The following is a 6,283-nucleotide window of genomic DNA, read 5'->3' on the forward strand; positions in this document are numbered from 1 at the left end:
GCTCAAATTTTAGGATGAAAGTGTGTCTTGAGTATTTGTGCCACTGAGGGACCTAAATTTTGCTCAGAATTGGGGTCCATCATCCACCTTGGCCAGTAGATTTTTTAGAAACCTAGGACAAAGTCTTCAACCTTCTGCAGCTCAATGTCTCTGCTTGTGATATGAAGGTAGAGACAGTGACCTCCCAGACTGAATATGAGTATGAAGTGATAAATTATCGTAAAGTGCTTTTCAAAAGAGAGTGTGCAATGAATGCTTAATAATAATCTTTCCAATATTGAAGACATAAAGATAAATTAGGCAGCCCTTTTGTCTCCTCTGAGAACAATGATAGAATCCGTATTTGGGTGTCAGTTAGTCTAATTGGGGCAATAAGTACTTATTAGTTGATTCAGTATGAAAAATGTGTTCTAATTGCTCATTTGGTAAAATTTACATTTTTTGAAAAGTTTGGGAATCTTTTGTTTTGCTATTTTCAGTATTAAAAAGTCCTTTAAAAGGAAGATATTGATTTCTAACCAAAAGGCAATTTCCACATTAGACTTAAATGTGAAATCTTGAGAATAGAGAATTTTTTTAAAGTGTGGTCCAAATTATTATCTCAGCGATGTTATATAACTCAAAGTATATATAAAGCAAAGTTATAAATGCTTAATTATGTTAAAAATAACTTTAAGATTAAAATAGATTAAAAATATCATCTGTGCTTCTTAGTCAGGGATCCAGCAAATTGAGAACTTTTAAAATTACTTCTGGAGCATGACGGCTAATGTGTGATGAAAGCCTATGAAGGAAGTCTTTGTCTTCGTGGCATGGTCTGAGGCTTCCAAAACTGAGAGCCTGATTTTGCCCAAGTTTCATATGTACGTGGATAGTTTTCCATTCATTGACAGCAAATAGTTCCTGTCATATATACAAATGTTTGTTCCCATAAATAAACATCACTTAAATGACTCCACACAACTGGGAGTTTTCAAACGTTGCTAATTTTGAGGCCAACGCCAATATTTCAACTTCTAAGTGGAGTCTCAGCCCAATTTCTGGTGCAGGAAGGATTCTTGGCGCTGATTCAGTCTGGGGTGTATGAATTTTTGTGTGTGTAGGAGATGGTGGGGAGGGGCAGGGGTGAGGGAGGCAGCGACGGCAGAGGGGGCATCTGATGGGGCAAGATGGGGAATGCGGGGTCTGACACTGTGGGAGAATCCTTACTGAAATTTCGAGGAACCACAAACTTCCAGAGAGGTAGAGTCTTTTATGTGTTTAACAAAAGCCAACCATTGTGTTTGTTTCCTTGCTTTCAAAAAAGGGGCTAGAATCTAGATGAATAGTCAGATTTCTCCCAGCCCTAGGATCCATGATTGTAATCTCACCAATAATCCCTTCAGGACTGGACTGATTTGCAAAATAGAATAATTACATTTGTAAGTGACCAGGCTTGTTGGGGAGGCTGGCAATGCAACAGGTTGGGGGCACAGAGAGGGAGCTTGTGGGCATTAGCTTCGGAGATAGGAGGGTGTGGGCAAAGCAGTGGCAGAAATTGGAGTGAGTTCAAAAAGAACAATTCTCATTTTGTTTTGCTGGAGCAGAGAGACCTGCTGACAGAGTTCAAGATTGTAATGACTCAGTGAATATTTAAATACTGTTATTTCTTCCTTTTTCATTAAGCCTTGTAAATGCAGAAATCTATAAAGCTCCGAGGTTTTTCAGGTTGGAGATGTTAGAGAAAGAAACACGGTGACATGAGACCAAATGATGTAAGGTGATGACATCATCATCAGAATGCTGTTGCTAAGGTGAAGCTGTTTTTCTCTCTAATCCAGATGGAAGGCTCAATAATTGCCCATTTCTGGTAAAGAATATATCCATGACATGATCCCTTTTCTGTAGCAGATAAAACAAAGCCAGATGCTTTCTCTTTGCACAAATTATTTTTAAAATAAAGATTAAAATTTTATTATAAAACACAACACATGTTCTTGGAAGAAAACTCAGAACATTTTATATAAGTTTGAAAATGTTCATTTATCAAGAATATACACTGAGATATAAATGGGTATCAGAGTAAGATCCTTTGATGAATCAACCTGAAAAGAAGTAACCGTGTTTTTGAATTTAGAAAGGGAAAATAGGGAAACATCTAGAAGTGAAAAGAAAGATCTGGCCCCTTAGGATTACTGATAGAGGGAAGGTTTTGGTAAGGGGTGTCCTGGGTGTGGAAAGACAGGAAGACAGAAACCAGACTGATCCAGACTGAAGAGTGGATTGTGCCGTTCGTACAGAGAGAACAGGGCATTGCCAAGAAATACTATTAAGAAACAAAGGGTAGAACTTAGTGACGAACTGGCAGCCAGAGTGGTTGAACACAGAAGCCCCTCCCACAAGAGTGTCTTCCAGAGTTGTCCTTGGACTGTGGAGTTTGCAAATTCTGCTTGGAACACGCTTTTCCAGAGGGCCCATGACATGCTTCCTTACCTCAGTAAATCTCTCAGGGGATGACTTTCTCAAGGCTGTCTGTCCTGTCTATGCAGTTTATCCCCCCAATTCCTGCTCACGCTGTCTGATTCCCTCTTACCGTGTCCTGCTGTTCCATCTTTTTTTTTTCCTCCTTAACACTTGACACTTTCTGATGAGTGTGTTACCTGTTCTGTTAATTTAGAGCCAGCATGGTGCCGTGCTAAAGAAATTACCGCTGACTAGCTTTGTGGCCTCAGAAAGGTTGCTTAGATGCTCAGGTAACTTTTCCCATCTGTAAGATTGGGTTAATAATAGCATGTATTTCATAGTGTTGGACTCAACACATAGTAATTGTTACTTAAATATTTAATAAATAGTCTCTACCCGGCCTCAGCCCCCAAAACTGTCAGAATTCTCAAAAAGCACTTGTCATGAATGGTATTTGGTAGAGGAAAACAATGAGTAACATGTTTTCTCTTGGAAACTGATGTTTCTCTTGGAATACAGGGATTAATATTTGAAAGGGTAGTTATGCCCCTAGGTCACTAAACAGCAAATAGGACACAAATACCTGGGCAAATGAGATTTGACCACGGAAGAAGGCAGTGAAGTTCTGGTCACAGCCAACATATCCTGGAACCACAGTTCTAAAAAATGAATGGAAAGTAGCATCGAGTCATGGTAGATGCCTCATGAGTTGTTTACAAAGTTGAGGGGGCTTTATAAAGTAGGAAGACAAAGCATCAGAAGAAAGATGTTGAGTTGAATGAGGCAAGCATATATGGGTATGGCTCAAAGAACAGGAAACAAAAAAAGATTGATCTGAACTAGTGTTTCTCAAAATGCATCCCTCAGAATATCATATTGGTTAGATGTTTTTCAAATAAAAAGGTCTGTAAAATAAATTCTCAAATGTGGCAAACTAAATATCCTTTTTTTTGGAGATTCCAAAAGCACATTCCCAGAATAAAAGCTCTGCGAACGACGTCCTTAGGTGAAAGCACATGTTTAATGGCTATTCCAACATTTCCCGAACGTACTTGGCTCTGGATCCTTTTCTTTGGGAACATTTTGAGATGAGTGTCCATAGATCTTACTTCTAGAATCACTGTGTAATTCTTCAAGCTCCCTGGGGTCATCATGCCTGTGTCTTACTCATCTTTTTAGATCATCCATGTCTCTGTTGGAACCAATATGTAGCAAGTATTTGATAAATCCTAATCAGACTAGTGAAGAAGTGGATCCAGGTAGGGTGGCAATCCTGGGAGGACCCAAATGAGGCAGAGTGGGGACTGTGAGCTCTGGAAAGTTTCATCAATAAACATTATATGGCAGAAATTCAAAACCAGTTGCATTCATTCTTTAAATGCAAGCTGGTAATCAAAGCTGCACTTATTTCCCAGAGCTAGTGCATCCTTTCACTCGGGGATGACGGTGTTCTCCTCTAGTCAGTGAGCACACATCCTCCTGCAGTCACAGGAGCTCACTGAGATCACCTTTTTTCCTCAAGCCCACCCACTTCTCAATCTTCTGGAAAAGAGGACATTCCCATTTCATTAAGACCCTTCTAGGGAGCTGTGCTGCTCATGGAACATTGGTCAACCATAAAATCCCAACCCTGCAATAGCATGCATCGTTGGGTGGCCCTAATGTTGTTCTTGATCAGGGGGTTTGTCTCTTCCCTGGTTTTCACACACATGACTCTCATGACCCTGGGAAGCACCTAAGGAGGTGCTTTGATGCTTGGCCTCAAACACAGTTTCTTACTCATTCTGTACCATATTTCATTTCTTGCACATTTTCTTCATTTATTTAACAAACATTTATGATCAGTCCCATGGGTCAGGTTCTATAACAGGCACTTCGAATATACCAATAAACAGAACAGTAAAAGCCTGTACAAGGCAGCGGGAAGGGGGCGGCTTATATTCTAGTGGAGTATAAGTGGGATGGACAACAAACAGTAAACATCAAGTCAATTATATGTTATGGCAAATGGGAGCAGGTGCTACGGAAAAGGAAGGAAAAGTAGAGCAAGTAGTTCTGCTCCTATCCAGTTGCTGCTGGACCAGTGTCTAATTTGACCTCTCACTCAGAAGATGGGCAGGAAGTAATGGATGGAAAAATCTTCCAAGTAATCCAACAGGAGGGAGAGCATGCCAGCCACCTATGGCATTTCAGGTTTGGGAGGATTCTCTTCTGTCAGAAATACCACTTTAATACAAGGAGGTGGAGACAGGGCCTAAGAATGCTCATCCTTTAATTTATGTAAAAGATAAAACTCTAGTGAATCTGAAGGAAGCATGGCCATTCCCCAACCTGCCTAGGAGAAAAGTAGAGACGGGCAGCAAAAGATACGTGTGGTCTTAATGAAGAGGACTAATCAGGAAAAAGATTCACTGTTCCTTCCTCTTTGCACTTATTTCCAGAATTCACCATTTTGAAAGACAGTGGTCACTGGAGAGTTTCTTCCCCATGAATAGCTGACAGCATCAGTATCTTCCTTGTCTCATATTCTCTTGTCTTGACCCCACAAGCATCTGAAATTCTGAAGAACTGTAAGCCTCAACCATATCTCAAAAGCTTATTTTCAAATGACCTTAGTTTCAGGGCTGGTGTGTTCAGCAACCTTTGACCTGGCTTTCTTTCTGCAACTTCAAATGCTCCTGGACCTCAGGATAGGAGACCTGATGCAAGTGTGACACCAGAAAAAACCAAACAATGAGACAATTGACATTGGCCAACCTGTGCCTTAGTGCAAGGTTCCTAAACTGTGCTGTGAGTCACCTCGGGAACCTTCAGTGAACTCACAGGTGTTCCGTGAGACATTTTCTATTTCCAGGAAAAACACAGCAATGCTCAACATGTGTCAGACAGTGTGCAAATTACTAATTCAAGGTAATTCAGTTTTAGTATGAGTATCCTACTATATTCCTTTCATTCATATCACCTATCTTTGCAAAGTTGGAGTTTTAGCAGTGGGTAATACAAAAAGCAAGTACCACCCAAAAATCAATATGGACTGGAAATGAAGAGTGGTGGTTCCAGTCTGATTTCAAGCTTTGAGAATTGTATGCAGTACCCAAAGGCACACATAATCCATTACTAACTAATTAGGATTATTTAAGAATGAAATAAAAATATTTTTTTCAAAGTATTTATATTAATTTTTCAAACAGCTACAAAGTTGTTAAAACATAAGCATTCAACTAAGTTGTTAGGACCTAATTATTAAATAGAACATTTAGAGGTATTTCTCTTGGCCTAGGAGCATGGTGAAAAAAAATAACACAGAACATCAAAAGTGCTAAAAATCAAGAAAGTATGGAAATCTCTATTTTAGTGATTATTTTTTCACATAATCACTCTTCAGGGAAATATCACTAGAATTCTAGAACCTAGTAGATGATAAAACCAGTAGTAGTAATAGTAGTATCTAATATATATTAATAATTAATTATGTGCCATGTTTTATGTGAAGGTTTTCTCAGATATCATTTTATTTACATGCTTTATGCAATTTATTCATTCTATTTTCTTTACCCTGGGAATGTTAGTCCTAATTGTTCCCAGAGGCTTATGCCCCTGGATCTTAAGAGAAAATTTAGGAACTAGTTGACCTTCCTTGCAATAAATTTGATTGAAAACACTGAAACTGGGTGATGGGCATTAAGGAGGGCACGTGATGGGATGAGCACTGAGTGTTCTGTGCAGCTGATGAATTATTGAAAACTACATCTGAAACTAATGATGTACTATATGTTGGATAATTGAATTTAAATAAAAACTGTAAGAAGAAACATGCTTTCTACACAGAAACAAAAGAAAA

This window comes from Canis lupus, chromosome 22, assembly GCF_003254725.2.
Source record: "Canis lupus dingo isolate Sandy chromosome 22, ASM325472v2, whole genome shotgun sequence".
Taxonomy (NCBI): domain Eukaryota; kingdom Metazoa; phylum Chordata; class Mammalia; order Carnivora; family Canidae; genus Canis; species Canis lupus.